The sequence below is a fragment of the Pristiophorus japonicus genome, chromosome 1 (genome assembly GCF_044704955.1).
Source record: "Pristiophorus japonicus isolate sPriJap1 chromosome 1, sPriJap1.hap1, whole genome shotgun sequence".
Classification (NCBI taxonomy): domain Eukaryota; kingdom Metazoa; phylum Chordata; class Chondrichthyes; family Pristiophoridae; genus Pristiophorus; species Pristiophorus japonicus.
The window spans coordinates 465,429,438-465,447,009 of NC_091977.1; positions in this window are offsets into that span (position 1 = coordinate 465,429,438).

Genomic DNA, 17,572 nt, shown 5'->3' on the forward strand with positions numbered 1-17,572 from the left:
ATGTCGTTCCAGTTCCAGCATATCTTTCCCAGCCAGCTCCTGCTGCACAGCATGGGGCCATCACCCGATACCACCCAGAGTGGTAAATTGTGCACCGCTCCATCGTTGGAGATCTTTAAGGTAGCACTGCCGATTACAGGAAATCAGTTCCTTTGTGTACATTCTCAGTTTAGTATAAATGGGAGTCAGGAGTGGCCTTGTGGCCTTGCTGCAACACAAATTATCGAAAGTCTTTTTGCTTATTATGGACTGGCTCGCGTCCGTGTCCAGCTCCATTGACACCGGAAGTCCATTTAATTCAACCTTCAGCATTATCGGAGCAGTGTGCACAAATCATCGTACGACTTCTCTGTGGGTTTCGCTGGAGTGAGCAGATTTTTCATGAGGCCATCCGTTGGTGCCCCGCAAACGGTGAGGAGGATCGCCCTTCGTTTGGCAGCGTTCACTTCTCCTTCCAGCTCGTTGGCCACAAAGTATTGGTCGAGTCACTCCACAAAAGTTTCCCAATCATCTCCCTCCAAAGATTTCTCCAGGATGCCCACGGTTCTCTGCATTGTTGCGGTGGGGTTCGTCATCTGTATCTCGTCATCAGTTGTTATGTCTTGAATAAAGAATCTGACCAGATACTGTAAGCTTAAAGTAATGTGTGACCGTAGTCCTTTATTACAGGTCTCCAGAGTGTCTCTCCAGTCTGTGAGGCCTTCTTATGTACAGGTGCTCCCAAAGGATTGTGGGATCTCTTGGGACTCCAGGGGATGAGCCCTCTGGTGGTTAAACAAGGTATTTACAGGTTTACATATATAATGTAATAACAGCACATTTGGAAAGCAGTGACAGAATCAGTCCAAGTCAGCATGGATTTATGAAAGGGAAATCATGCTTGACAAATCTTCTAGAATTTTTTGAGGATGTAACTGATAGGGCCCAAGTTTCCACATGATTTGCGCCTGATTTTTAGGAGCAACTGGTGGAGAACGGACTATCTTAGAAATCGCAATTCTCCACATTTTTTTTTCTGCAGTTCTAGTCAGGTAGAACAGTTCCACTTTGGAACAGAATTTTTTCTTCAAAAGGGGGCGTGTCTGGCCACTGACGCCTGATTTCAAAGTTTCCACAGTGAAAACGTATTCCAAACTAACTTAGAATGGAGCAAGTGAAGATTTTTGTAGAACTGAAAAAACCTTGTCTACACATTAAAAAATCAGGCGCAGGTTACAAATTAGGCGTCCAGAACGAGGTGGGGGGGGAGGGGGGGGAAGGGAAGTCATTAAATTCTATAATAAATCCTTATTTATACTTATACAAATATTATACAAATAAATCCAACCTGAATAAACATTTATAAGCAAAGAAAAGATTAAATAAACCATCTTCCTACCTGTGTGAAAGTACTTCAGCCAGGGAGAATTCTGCAGCCGTTCGTTTCCGCGGGGGGGGGGGAGGAGGCAGCCGTTTGTTCCCGACGGCGGGCGGGGAGGGGGAGGGAAACGGCTGCCTCAACTTTCTGAGGCTTCCTGCAGCCTTCTCAGTGCTGATGTGCTGATGGCAATGTGCTTTTATTAAAAAATGCTCAAAAATTAAACAGCTACAAAGAACTACAAAAATGGCCGAGTGCCAATGTTTCGTTCACACTGAGCGTGCGCGAACGCTCCAACGCGCACGCGCAGGGTTGCCGGCAGGAAAAAAACTAATTTAAATGGTACCCGCCCCCTCCCACTTACAAAATCGGCGTGAGTGTAGGCTCCGCCCCCTGGGCGCCACGCCAAACAGACAAGGAGCTGCAGGGCGCTCCAGAATCGCGCGTTTTTTTTCTAGCGCCGTTTTAGGCACGAAAAACGGGCGGCCAGCTCAGAGGGGCACCCGTTTTTTATCGTGTGGAAACTTGGGCCCATAGAGTGGACAAGGGAGAACCAGTGGATGTAGTGTATTTGGATTTTCAAAAGGCTTTTGACAAAGTCGCACTCAAGAGATTAGTGTGCAAAATTAAAGCACATGGTATTGGGGGTAATATATTGACGTGGATAGAGAACTGGTTGGCAGACAGGAAGCAAAGAGCAGGAATAAATGGGTGCTTTTCAGAATGGCAGGCAGTGGCTAGTAGGGTACCGCAAGGTTCAGTGCTGGGCCCCCAGCTATTTACAATATACATTAATGATTTGGAAGAAGTAATTGAATGCAATATCTCCACATTTGCAGATGACACTAAGCTGGGTGGCAGTGTGAGCTGTGAGAAGGATGCTAAGAAGCTGCAGGGTGACTTGGACAGGTTAGGTGAGTGGGCAAATGCATGGCAGATGAAGTATAATGTAGATAAATGTGAGGTTATCCACTTTGGTGGCAAAAACAGGGAGGCAGAATATTATCTGAAAGGTGACAGATTAGGAAAAGGGGAGGTGCACCAAGACCTGGGTGTTATGGTACATCAGTCATTGAAAGTCAGCATGCAGGTACAGCAGGCGGTGAAGAAGGCAAATGGCATGTTGGCCTTCATAGCGAGAGGATTTGAGTATAGGAGCAGGGAGGTCTTACTGCAGTTGTACAGAGCCTTGGTGAGGCCCCACCTTGAATATTGTGTACAGTTTTGGTCTCCTAATCTGAGGAAGGACATTCTTGCTATTGAGGGAGTGCAGCGAAGGTTCACCAGACTGATTCCCGGGATGGCAGGACTGACATATGAAGAAAGACTGGATCAACTAGGCTTATATTCACTGGAATTTAGAAGAATGAGAGGGGTTCCATTAGAAACATATAAAATTCTGACGGCATTGGACAAGTTAGATGCAGGAAAAAGAATGTTCCCGATGTTGAGGAAGTCCAGAACCAGGGGTCACAGTCTAAGGGTAAGGAGTAAGCCATTTAGGACCGAGATGAGGAGAAACTTCTTCACTCAGAGAATCGTGAACCTGTGGAATTCTCTACCACAGAAAGTTGTTGAGGCCAGTTCGTTAGATATATTCAAAAGGGAGTTAGATGTGCCCCTTACGGCTCAAGGGATCAAAGGGTATGGTGAGAAAGCAGGAATTGGGTACTAAAGTTGTATGATCAGCCATGATCATATTGAATGGTGTTGCAGGCTCGAAGGGCCGAATTGCCTACTCCTGCACCTATTTTCTATGTTTCTATGTTTCCTTATTCCTCCAACTAAAATGTACCACCTCACACTTATCTATATTAAAGTTCATTTGCCAATTACTTGCCCATTCTGAAAGTTTATTAATGTATTCCTGTATTTTGTCGTAGGCCTCCTCTGTATGAACTACACCCCCTAATTTGGTGTCATCCGCAAATTTTGAAATTGTATTTTCAATTCCCAAGTCCAAATTGTTTATGTAACCCCTACACTCTGTTTTCTGTTTTGCAGCCAGCTTGCTATCCATTCTGCTACTTGCTCGCTGACTCCACATGTTCTGACCTTAGTCATGAGACTATTATGTGGTACCTGATCAAAGGACTTTTGGCAATCCAAATATATGACGTCAACTACATTACCCTTATATAACCTTTCTGTTATTTCTTCGATAAAGTTGGTCAAGCATTCCCTTTTGACATTCATGCTGACTACTCTTTATTATATTTTCAATTTCTAGATGTTTTTCTATAACAACTTTGAGTAAGGATGCTATTATCTTTCCTACCACCAACATTCAGCCAATTGGTCTATAGTTCCCTGGACTTGTTCCAGCTCCTTTTTAAAATATAGGAATCACATACTGTCCAGCAGTCCTCTGGCACTATTCACTATTCTAATGAATTTTTATATATATGTATAGTGCCTCTACTATCTCTTCCCTGACTTCTTTTACTATGCGCAGATGCAATCCATCCAGACCAGAGGTTTTATTCTCTCTAAGTTTGATAGTTTAGCAGTTATCTGCCCCCCACCTTCCTCCCATCATCATTTATCTTAAATTGTCTTTAAATCTTTTGTTATCTCTTCTTCTATTGCCATGACACCATATTAGTCTCCCTGGTAAATACTGAAGCAAAGTAATTATTTAATATTTCTGCCAATTCACTGTCATTACCTGTGAGTTAACATAAGAACATAGAAATAAGAGCAGGAGTAGGCCATTCAGCCTCTTGAGCCCGCTCCACCATTCAATAAGATCATTGCTGATTTTTAACCTCAATTCCAATTTCCTGCACTATCCCCATATCCCTTGATTCCCTTAAGATCCAAAAATCTATCGATCCCTGTCTTGAATATACTCAACGACTGAGCCTCCATCGCCCTCTGGGGTTGAGAATTCCAAAGATTCACCACCCTCTGGGTAAAGAAATTTCTCTCCATCTCAGTCCTAAATGGTCAACCCCTTATTCTGAGACTGTGACCCCTGGTTCTAGACTCCCTAGCCAGAGCAAACATCCTCCCTGAATCTACCCTGTAAGAATTTTGTATGTTTCATTGAGATCACCTCTCATTCTTCTAAACTCTAGAGAATATAGACCTAGTCTACTCAATCTCTCCTCATAAGACCATCCCCCATTCCAGGAATCAGTCTGGTGAACCTTCGTTGCACTCCCTCTTTGGCAAGTATATCCTTCCTTAGGTAAGGAGACCAAAACTGAACACAATACTCCAGGTGCAGCCTCACCAGAGCCCTATATAATTCCAGTAATGCATCTTGGGCCTGAAATTAAGACTCCCGATTAGGCCTGTTATCGCCGGAAAGCGGCGGCCATGCGACGGTGTCGTAAAGCCACCGATTTATAGTCAAATAGCTGCCACCTGCAAAATTCTCCTCTGGGGTTTTTGCAGTAGTGTGGAGATCCACCTTGCTCCCCCCACTTCCGCCCCGCTCCTGCAGATGCGTCATTAAAGACGTCATCAGAGCGCGCACCACAGCCTCTCCAGAAGCTAAATTCAATTTTCAAAGTCAACCAGCCACCTGTCGGTGCCCACGACAGTTTTTTGGGTCAGCACACTGTGCCGGCTCAAGATCGCCAGCCAACTTTAAATGCGTATTGGGTACATCAACATTTTTTTGACCGATCATTTTTCGGAGTTCTCAAGACGTTGTCACTCACCCTTTTCATAGCGGCATTGAATGCTAGTGGGCTGGGGGCCTCAATCTGTACTCCACAGAGGCCTCATTGTGGAGGGTGAGCTTGCAGAGATAATGGGCTCAATGCTGGCAGCAGAACGCCTCCTGCACATTGTGCGCGGCAGGGAGGCATGCAGGAGAAGGCGGCGCAGTCTCCAAATGCTCCAGAGGCAGTGGGCAAGGGACACAGCACACATGGATGCCCAACATAGAGAACATAAGAACATAATAAATAGGAGCAGGAGTAGGCCATTTGGACCCTCGAGCCTGCTCTGCTATTTAATAAGATTATGGCTGATCTGATCTTGGGCTTTGCTCCACTTCCCTGCCCGCTCCCCATAACCAGTCACTCCCTTATTCAAAAATCTGACTATCACCACCTTAAATATATTCAATGACCCAGCCCCCACAGCTCTCGAGAGTAGAGAATTCCACAGATTTACGACCCTCTGAGAGAAGAAATTCTTGCTCGTCACAGTTCTAAATGGAAGACCCCTTATTTTTAAACTATGCCTCCTAATTCTAAGATAAAAGTTCACGTGGTTGAGGGTAATATATTAGCATGGATAGAAGATTGGCTGATAAACAGAAAACTGGAAGTGGGATAAATGGTTCATTCTCTGGTTGGCAATCAGTAATGAGTGGGGTGACGCAGAGATCAATGCTGGGACCCCAACTATTAACAATCTATATTAATGACTTGGAAGAGGGGACTGAGTGTAACGTAACCAAGCTTGCTGACGATACAAAGATGGGAGGAAGTGTAATGTGTGAGGAGGCCATAAAGAGGCTACAGGAGGACATAGACAGGCTAAGTGAGTGGGCAAGAATTTTGGCAGATGGAGTATAATGTTGGAAAGTGTGAGGTCATGCACTTTGGCAGAAAAAATCCAAGAGCAAGTTATTATTTTAAATAGAGAAAGATTGCAAAGTGCTGCAGTACAGCGGGTACTAGGGGTACTTGTGCATGAAACACAAAAGGATAGTAAGCAGGTACCACAAGTGATCAGGAAGGCCAATGGAATCTTGGCCTTTATTGCAAAGGGGATGGAGTATAAAAGCAGGGAAGTCATGTTACAACTATATATGGTATTGGTGAGGCCACACCTGGAATACTGCGTGCAATTTTGGTTTCCATATTTACGAAAGGATATACTTGCTGTGCAGGCAGTTCAGAGAAGGTTCACTAGGTTGATCCCGGGGATGAGTGGGTTGACTTATGAGGAAAGGTTGAGTAGGTTGGGCCTCTGCTCATTGGAATTCAGAAGAATGAGAGGTGATCTTATAGAAATGTATACGATTATGAGGGGGCTTGACAGGGTGGATGCAGAGAGGATGTTTCCAGTGATGGGCGAGACTAGAACTAGAGGGCATGATCTTAGAATAAGGGGCCACCCATTTAAAACAGAGATGAGGAGAAATTTCTTCTCTCAGAGGGTTGTGAATCTGTGGAATTCGCTGCCTCAGAGAGCTGTGGAAGCTGGGACATTAAATAAATTTAAGACAGAAATAGACAGTTTCTTAAAAGATAAGGGGATAAGGGGTTATGGTGAGCGGGCAGGGAAGTGGAGCTGAGTCCATGATCGGATCAGCCATGATCTTATTGAATGGCGGATCAGGCTCGAGGGGGCTTATGGCCTACTCCTGTTCCTATTTCTTATGTTCTTATGTAGTTCTAGATTTCCCCACGAATGGAAATATCCTCTCTGCATCTATCTTGTCGAGCTCCCTCAGTATCTTCTATGTTTCAATAAGATCACCTCTCATTCTTCTAAACTAAGAGTATAGGCCCAACCTGAGCAACCATTCTTCACAAGTCAACCTCTTCATCTCAGGAATCAACCGAGTGAACCTTCTCTGAACTGTCTCCAATGGAAATATATCCTTCCTTAAATAAGGAGACCAAAATTGTATGCAGTACTCTAGTTGTGGTCTCACCAATACCCTGTAAAGTTGTTGCAGAACTTCCCTGCTTTTATACTCCATCCCCCTTGCAATAAAGGCCAACATTTCATTTGCCTTCCTGATTACTTGCTGTAACTGCATACTAACATTTTGTATTTCATGCACAAGGACCCCCAGGCCTCTCGGTACTGCAGCATTTTGTAATCTCTCTCCATTTAAATAATAATTTGCTTTTTTATTTTTCCTGACAAAGTGGATAACCTCACACTTTCCCAGCTGCCAAATGTTCGCCCACTCACTTAGCCTGTCTCTATATCTTTGCAGATTCTCCTCACAACTTGCTTTCCCACCCATCTTTGTATCATCATCAAACTTGGCTACATTACACTTGGTCCCTTCATCCAAGTGATTAATATAGATTGTAAATAGTTGAGGCCCCAGCACCGATCCTTGTGACACCCCACAAGTTACCGTTTGCAAACCGGAAAATGACCCTTATCTCTACTCTCTGTTTTCTGTCAGTTAGCCAATCCTCAATCCAGGCCAGGGCCTGGAAATAGCGACAGACCTCAATGCAGATAGATGGCCCAGGAAGGACCTGCCATGAGGAAGAGGTTCAGGTACGCTGATAGTGGGTGAGGTCGAAAGAAGGCAGGATGCACAGGAGGCAGATGCTTGCAAGCAGCAGGCTGCAGAGGCCAAGGAGCAGCAAGAGCATGAACGAGAAGGCAATGAGCCAGCTGCCATAAGAGGAGCTGACCAGAGCTTGGGGAAGAAGGCCCTATCATGCAAGGGTCTACAGGCAGCAGTTTTTCTTCATGGACCTTACAGATGACCAATGTCTCCGTAGGCTTTGATTCAGAATGGACATCATCAGGGAGCTGTGCAATCTCCTGTGGCCAAATCTGCAGCCTCAGACATGGTTGAGGGCAGCTCTGAGCGTCACAACCAAAGTGACCATAGCAGTAAATGTCTATGCCACTAGCTCTTTCCAATCTGCCACTACAGACATTTCAAACATTTCTCAGTTCTCCACCCATCTCTCCATCCGTCAATTAACAGATGCTCTCTATAAGTGAAGGAGCGAATACATTACTTTCCTGGTGAGCAGGGAGAAGCAGTTGGAGCGGCAGACCAGATTTGTGCGCATTGCGGGCTTCCCCAGGGTTCAGGGCACCATAGACTTCACCCACATCGCATTGTGGGTGCCGCAAAACAATCTAGAGATGTTCAGAAACCGCAAGTGTTTTCCACTCCCTCAAAGTGCAGCTGGTGTGCAACCACCACCACAAATTCATGGCAGCTGATGCCCAGTATCCTGGCAGAAGTCACGATGCCTTCATCCTGCACCAGACCAGTATGCCCTGCCTGTTTTCTGGGCCAAACCAAGATTGTGGTTTGTTGCTTGGTGACAGGGGCTACCCACTGTGCACTTTGCTGCTGACTTCCCTTCGCAACCCCAGGACTGCTGCGCAGCAAGCCTACAATGAATCTCATTCAGCCACCAGGTGCCGAATTGAGCAGTGCATCGGGATTCTTAAGCAGAGGTTCTGTTGCCTGGACCGCTCTGGTGGAGTGTTGCAGTACTCACCTGAGTGGGTCTCCCTATTCGTGGCCGTCTGCTGCATGCTTCACAACCTGGCAATCATGAGGGCACAACCAATAAAGGACGAGCCAGCAGTAGCACCTGAGGAGGAGGACCAGGAGGAGGAAGAGGAGGAGGAGGCGGACCAGAATGTGGGTCGCTGGCCATGCAGGAGGTGTTGTCGACATCCAAACCCTGCAAGGGAAATGCAGAACCGTCTCATTGCTGCTCATTTCCGATGAGTTAATGGCCACTTCACCCTGTATCTTTGCATCTCCATGGCCATCCCAATGAGCCCTTTCACACATCATTGCCCACAGTGAAATGAGAGATCTACACAGATATGGGAACACAAAATAAAGATGTATTGCAAAATAAAGAAAGGTGCAAAAAACATACACAATCATTTCTCACCCTTGTACATCTCCTTATGATCCCTATTACGCAAGCCTACTCTGGTACTACACCGCAGTGTCTCCCCTGTGGCTGCCTCATGTATCTGGGAACGCTGCTGGTGTAGAAGCTACAGATGTCCTTCGAGGATGCCCTCGACCAACTCATGCCCTGGAAGGGCCATCTGCAGACTGGGCAGCACCATCCTCGGTGCGTTCAGTTGGCCTTGGCTCGGGCAAGTCCATGCAAGGTCCCACACAAGAGATTAGTGTGTAAAATTAAGGCACATGGGATTGGGGGATAATGTATTGACGTGGATAGAGAACTGGTTGGCAGACAGGAAGCAAAGAGTGGGAATAAACCGGTCCTTTTCAGAATGGCAGGCAGTAACTAGTGGTGTACCGCAAGGTTTTGTGCTGGGACCCCAGCTAATTACAATATACATTGATGACTTAGACGAAGGAATTGAATGTAATTGTTGTGTATCTGTAAAGCATGCCCTCCCATGTTCTGCCACCAGGGAGCGCATCCCCTGAAGTCCCAAGGGATCCCAGCATCCCTTGGGAGCACTATATATGAGCCCGTTCCTCACTCTGGAGTGTCTTAATAAAGACTGAGGTCACTGTTACTTTAATCTCCCTGTGTGCAGTCTCATCCGTGTTAGGAACACAATAACTGGCGACAAGTATACGAATCCAACACAGCGATACAGCAAACTGTGGGCAACTTGGAAAAGTTCTCGGAGGGTGAGGACTGGGAAGCCTATGTCGAACGGTTGTAGCCAATGAGCTGGACGGAGAAGGAAGCGCTGCAAAAAGGAGAGTGATCCTCCTCACAATCTGCAGGGCACCGACCTACAGCCTCATGGAGAATCTTCTGGCTCCAGTGAAACCCACAGATAAGTCGTATTAGGAGCTGTGTACACTGGTTCGGGAGCATCTTAACCCGAGGAAGAGCGTGCTGATGGCGAGGTATCGGTTCTACACGTGCCAGCGATCTGAAGGAAGTGGTGAGCTACGTCGCCGAGCTAAAGTGACTTGCAGGACAATGTGAGTTTGATGGCTACCTTGAGCAGATGTTCAGAGACTTTTTTGTACTGGGCATTGGCCACGAGACCATCCTACGAAAACTTTAGACTCTAGAGACACTGACCCTCAGTAAGGCCATTGCGATAGCACAGGCGTTTATGTCCACCAGTGATAACACCAAACAAATCTCTCAGCTCTCAAGTGCTAGCAATGTTCATAAATTAACTGGAACTGTGTTTGTGAGCAGAAATATACAGGGCAAAACCACGAGTCTGCAACTGCCAGCAGGCCTCAGGTGACCCAGATGACTCAGAGTCCCCAACAAAGGATGAATGCAAGGCAATTCACACCTTGTTGGCATTGTGGAGGCTTCCATTCAGCCTATTCATACCACTTCAAAGGGTATGTTTGCAAGAGCTGTGGAACAATGGGGCACCTCCAACGAGCTTGCAGATGAGATGCAAGCTCTGCAAAACCTGCAAAACACCACGTGGCAGAGGAAGATCGGTCCATGGTGGATCAAAGCAATTTCGAGCCTCAGAGAGAGGAGGCAGATGCTGAAGTACACGGGGTGCACACATTTTCGATGAAATATCCACCTATAATGCAAAATGTAAAATTGAATGGCTTACCCTTAGCCATGGAACTGGACACTGGCGCTAGCCAATCCATCATGAGTAAAAAGATGTTTGAGAGACTGTGGTGCAACAAGGCACTCAGACCAGCCTTGAGCCCCATCCACACGAAACTGAGAACGTACACCAAAGAGCTCATCATTGTCCTGGGCAGCGCCATGGTCAAGATCATCTACGAGGGCACGGAGCACGAACTGCCACTCTGGATTATCCCAGGCAATAGCCCTACACTACTTGGAAGGAGCTAGCTGGGCAAAATCCGCTGGAACTGCGATGACATCCGAGCGCTATCACATGTCGATGAGGCCTCATGTACCCAGGTTCTTAACAAATTTCCTTCCCTTTTTGAGCCAGGCATTGGAAACTTTTCCGGGGTGAAGGTACGGATCCACTTGGTCCCAGAGGCACGACTCATTCACCACAAGGCGCGAGCAGTACCTCACATGATAAGACAGAGAGTGGAAATCGAGCTGGACAGGCTGCAACACGAGGGTATCATCTCCCCAGTGGAATTCAGCGAGTGGGCCAGCCTGATTGTTCCAGGACTCAAAAGTGATGGCACGGTCAGGATTTGCGGCGATTATAAAGTAACTATTAATCGTTTCTCGCTACAGGACCAATACCTGCTACCTAAGGCAGACGACCTATTTGCGACGCTGGCAGGAGGCAAGACATTCACCAAGCTCAACCTGACTTTGGCCTACATGACGCAGGAGCTGGAGGAGTCCTCGAAGGGTCTCACCTGCAACAAAACGCACAAGGGACTGTTCATCTACAACAGATGCCCGTTTGGAATTCGGTCGGCTGCAGCGATCTTCCAGAGAAACATGGAGAGCCGACTCAAGTCGGTACCACGCGCGGTGGCTTTTCAGGATGACATATTGGTCACGGGTCGGGACACCATCGAGCACCTACAAAACCAGGAGGAGGTCCTCCAGTGACTGGATCGCGTAGGGCTGCGGCTGAATAGATCGAAATGCGTCTTCATGGCAACAGAAGTGGAGATTTTGGGGAGAAAGATCGCGGCGGATGGCATTTGGCCCACAGACGCCAAGATAGAGGCAATCAGAAACACGCCCAGGCCACAGAACGTCATGGTCGTTCCTGGGACTCCTCAACTATTTTGGTAACTTCCTACCGGGGTTAAGCACCCTCTTAGAGCCCCTACATGTGTTATTGCGCAAAGGTGAGACCTCGGTATGGGGAAAAAACAAAGTAATTGCTTTTGAGAAAGCCAGAAACATTTTATGCTTCAACAAGCTGCTTGTATTGTATAACCCGTGTAAAAGATTTGTGCTAGCATGTGATGCGTCGTCGTATGGAGTCGGGTGTGTATTACAACAAGCTAAAGTTGCGGGGAAGTTGCAACCCGTCGCCTCTGCCTCTAGGAGCTTGTCTAAGGCTGAGAGGGCCTACAGCATGATTGAGAAAGAGGCATTAGCGTGTGTGTTCGGGGTAAAGAAAATGCATCAGTACCTGTTTGGCCTCAAATTTGAGCTGGAAACCAATCATAAACCCCTCATACCCCTGTTCGCTGAAAACAAGGGGATAAATACTAATGCCTCAGCCCCATACAAAGGTGGGCACTCGCGCTATCAGCGTATAACTTTACCATCCGCCACAGGCCTGGCACCAAGAACTGTGCGGATGCTTTGAGTCGGCTCCAATTGCCTTCCACGGGGGTGGAAATGGCGCAGCCTGCAAACTTGTTGATGGTGGCGCAGCCCGCAGACTTGTTGATGGTCATGGAAGCGTTTGAAAATGATAAATCACCTGTCACGGCCTGCCAGACAAGGACTTGGACCAGCCAAAATCCTCTGCTGTCCCGAGTAAAAAACTGTGTACTGCATGAGAGCTGGACCAACATCACCCTTGAAATGCAAGATCTAATCAAGCCATTCCAGTGGTGAAAGGATGAGCTGTCCATTCAGGCAGACTGCCTGTTGTGGGGTAACCGCATAGTGCTACCCAAAAAGGACAGGGAGACGTTCATCTCTGATCTCCACAGCACACACCCGGATATAGTAATGATGAAAGCAATAGCCAGATCCCACGTGTGGTGGCCCGATATCGACTCTGACTTAGAGTCCTGTGTATGGAAATGCAGTTTGTGTGCTCAGTTGAACAACGCGCCCAGAGAGGCACCACTAAGTTTATGGTCCTGGCCCTCCAGACCATGGTCGAGGATCCATGTCGTCTATGCGGGCCCGTTTCTCAGTAAAATGTTCCTGGTGGTGGTGGATGCTTTTCAAAATGGATTGAATGTGAAATAATGTCGGGAAACACCGCCACCGCCACCATTGAAAGCCTGAGGGCCATGTTTGCCACCCACGGCCTGCCTGACATACTGGTCAGTGACAACGGGCCATGTTTCACCAGTGCCGAATTTAAAGAACTAATGAGATGCAATGGGATCAAACATGTCACCTCGGCCCCGTTTAAACCAGCCTCCAATGGGCAGTCAGAGCGGGCAGTACAAACAATCAAACAGAGCCTTAAACAAGTCACAGAAGGCACACTCCAAACCCACTTGTCCCAAGTACTGCTCAGCTACCGCACAAGGCCCCACTCACTCACAGGGGTGCCCCCGGCTGAGCTACTCATGAAAAGGACACTTAAAACCATACTCGCGCTGGTTCACACCAACCTGCATGATCAGGTAGAGAGCAGGCGGCAGCAACAAAATATAAACGATGGTCGTGCCACTGTGTCATGGGAAATTGATCTGAATGACCCTGTGTATGTGCTAAACTATGGACATGGTCCCAAGTGGATCGTGGGCACAGTGATAGCTGAAGAAGGGAGTAGGGTGTTTGTAGTCAAACTAGACAATGGACAAATTTGCAGAAAACACCTGGACTAAACGAGGCTGCGGTTCACAGACTGCCCTGAACAACCCACAGCAGACACCACCTTTTTCGAGCCCACAACACACACCCAAAGGATCAACGATACCACGCCAGACCAGGAAATCGAACCCATCATGCCCAACAGCCCAGCAAGGCCAGGCTCACCTAGCAGCCCTGCAGGGCCAACAACACACCAGCCCAGCGAGGGCACAGCCAACAAACCAGAACAGGCATTTGTACCGAGGCGGTCCACCAGCGAAAGAAAGGCTCCCGACCGTCTCACCTTGTAAATAGTTTTCACTTTGACTTTGGGAGGGAGTGATGTTGTGTATCTGTAAAGCATGCACTCCCATGTTCCACCACCAGGGAGCTCATCCCCTGAAGTCCCAAGGGATCCCAGCATCCCTTGAGAGCACTGTATATAAGCCGGCCCCTAAGGCCTGTTCCTCACTCTGGAGTGTCTTAATAAAGACTGAGGTCACTATTACTTTAACCTCCCTGTGTGCAGTCTCATCTGTTTTCGGAACACAATATTTTGTATGCAGTATGGTCTGAATTTCCGATGCAGGGTATATACTTCTAGCAGGTGAATCTCTCCAATAATGAGTGAAAAATCAAAAAGATTACCCCTTAGATGTTCAGTTTAAGTGCAAACTATATACTTGGAATTATGGGGTTTCCACCACACCTCCAGCAAAGTTACGGTGGTAAAACAGGAGCAGCTCCAAGGAATTTCCAAGCCAAAGTATAATTTAACTTCATCACTGTACATTCCATTAGTATTGTTACTTGCTACAGCTTACATTCTGCTTACCATCTGTTGTCAATCTGGAAGGCAGTGAGAATGTTGTCTGGAGGATTAAATCATAGCTGAACTCAAAGATGACCGATCTTTATGGCTTGTTGTCGTTTATGCTTAGCCTAAGGCTGTAATATAAGAGCTGCACATTTTTTGTTGCATTTGGTCAAGTGTTCTCTTCATGCTGCTACAATTCCTCTTGCTGGTGTCCTTACTTCACCTGATGTTGCGGGACTGCATCTTCCATGATCTTCTTAATGATGGATCCTTTTAGGGTGCAGTTGTGCAGCATGCAGTGAGCAGCAAAAATCTTGGAAATTAATTGGTATTGCAGGACACTCTCAGATCAATCTATGCACCTTCAATATGCGAATGGTTTGATGGATAACTCTTATCAAGAAATACTCCTTATTATATCTGTGCTTTGCTGCTGTCCAGGGTTTGCACTTTGTGTCCTGAGTCATGCTTCCAGATTGCCCAGAAGTCATCTTGCAATTTGCTTTTCAGGATCAAATATTAGTGGCATTGTGGGCTGCCTTAAAATGAAGGTGACATGACAGCTGTTAGGAAAATGAACATTTGGTTGCATATTGCGATGCTAGCGTTGTGGACTTGCTGAACATTGAGAGAATGGAATCCTTCGCAAGCCATGTAGATAGTTGCATTGTGTAATGAAGCACGTATGGCCAAGTGGGTGCAATCTGTAGCCCCTTACAGCTTCGCAAGTCCTGCCACTCTGTACAATTTCAGAGCTTTGTGCTGCAATTGGTGCTCCATGAAGAACAATCTAAACACTGGGTTCACACAGCTATGCACAGCTAATGGTAAATATTTACATAGTCTCTAGTTGAAAGTTGAGAGTGGTTGTAATTTTAATAGCCACTCAGACAGGTGGTGGTACTTGCATCTCTGCCGATATATTCTAGTGTAAGTGTACTGGCGGGTTGGTGCAGAGTGCTTCAGTTGCAGCCTGATCTACATGGCATCACTCTGTTGATCATCCTCTTTTCTCCAAAAAGCAGATATAGGAACATGCCAGTAGCTCATTGTGGCCTTTTGGCAGCCAGAGTATAATAAGGGAGCATGATTGGAATTGTCAGAAAGGCTCTGGAAAGACCTTCATGGCAATAGAAAAGAAACAAATAAAAGCAAAGCTTCAGCAATGACCCATCAAAGCTACAATGTCACTCCTCAATCCTTTGTATTTGGGCACCAAGCAACCCTGGATGTCTAATTTATGTGGGTAGATGAATGAATCAGCATAAAATGGGCAGATAGAAACATAGAAATATAGAAAATAGGTGTAGGAGTAGGCCATTCGGCCCTTCGAGCCTGCACCACCATTCAATAAGATCATGGCTGATCACTCCCTCAGTACCCCTTTCCTGCTTTCTCTCCATACCTCTTGATCCCTTTAGCCATAAGGGCCATATCTAACTCCCTCTTGAATATATCCAATGAACTGGCATCAACAACTCTCTGCGGCAGGAAATTCCACAGGTTAGCAACTCTCTGAGTGAAGAAGTTTCTCCTCATCTCAGTCCGAAATGGTCTACCCCTTATCCTAAGACCATGTCCTCTGGTTCTGGACTTCCCCAACATCGGGAACATTCTTCCCGCATCTAGCCTGTCCAGTTCCGTCAGAATCTGAAACGTTTCTATGAGATCCCCTCTCATCCTTCTAAACTCCAGTGAATACAGGTCCAGTCGATTCAGTCTCTCCTCATATGACAATCCAGTCATCCCGGGAATCAGTCTGGTGAACCTTCGCTGCACTCCTTCAATAGCAAGAATGTCTTTCCTCAGATTAGGAGACCAAAACTGAACACAATATTCCAGGTGAGGCCTCACTAAGGCCCTGTACAGCTGCAGTAAGACCTCCCTGCTCCTATACTCAAATCCCCTAGCTATGAAGGCCAATATACCATTTGCCTTCTTCACCACCTGCTGTAACTGCATGCCAACTTTCAATGACTGATGAACCATGACATCCAGGTCTCGTTGCACCTCCCCTTTTCCTAATCTGCTGCCATTCAGATAATATTCTGCCTTTGTGTTTTTACCTTCCAGTCCATAGGAACTGATCCAGAGTCGATAGACTGTTGGAAAATGATCACCAATGCATCCACTATTTCGAGGGTCACTTCCTTAAGTACTCTGGGATGCAGACTATCAGGCCCTGGGGATTTATCGGCCTTCAGTCCAATCAATTTCCCTAACACAATTTCCTGACTAATAAGGATATCCTTCAGTTGCTCTTTCTCACTAGACCCAATGTCCCCTAGTACATTCGGAAGGTTATTTGTGTCTTCCTTCGTGAAGACAGAACCGAAGTATTTGTTCAATTGGTCTGTCATTTCTTTGTTCCCCATTATAAATTCACCTGAATCGACTGCAACGGACCTACGTGTGTCTTCACTAATCTTTTTCTCTTCACATATTTATAGAAGCTTTTGCAGTCAGTATTTATGTTCCCTGCAAGCTTCCTCTTGTACTCTATTTTCCCCCTCTTAATTAAACCCTTAGTCCTCCTCTGTTGAATTCTAAATTTCTCCCAGTCCTCAGGTTCGTTGCTTTTTCTAGCCAATTTATATGCCTCTTCATTTGTTTTAACACTATCCTTAATTTCCCTTGTTAGCCACGGTTGAGCCACCTTCCTGTTTTATTTTTACTCCAGACAGGAATGTACAATTGCTGAAGTTCATCCATGTGATGTTTAAATGTTTGCCATTGCTTCACCACCATCAAACCTTTAAGTATCCTTTGCCAGTCTATTTTAGCCAATTCACGCCTCATACCGTCAAAGTTACCTTTCCTAAAGTTCAGGACCCTAGTATCCGAATTAACTGTGTCACTCTCCATCTTAATAAAGAATTCTACCATATTATAGTCACTCTTCCCCAAGGGGCCTTGCACAACAAGATTGCTAATTAGTCCCTTCTCATTACACATCACCCAGTCTAGCATGGCCAGCTCTCTCGTTGGTTCCATATTGGTCGAGAAAAACATCCCTAATACACTCCAGGAAATCCTCCTCCACCGCATTGCAACCAGTTTGGTTAGCCCAATCAATATGTAGATTAAAGTTGCCCATGATAACTGCTGTTCCTTTATTCCACACATCCCTTATTTCTTGTTTGATGCTGTCCCCAACCTCACTACTACTGTTTGGTGGTCTGTACACAACTCCCACGAGCGTTTCCTGCCCTTTGGTATTCCGCAGCTCCACCCATACCGATTCCACATCATCCAGGCGAATGTCCCTCCTTACTATTGCATTAATTTCCTCTTTAACCAGCAACGCCACCCCGCCTCCTTTTCCTCTCAGCCTAT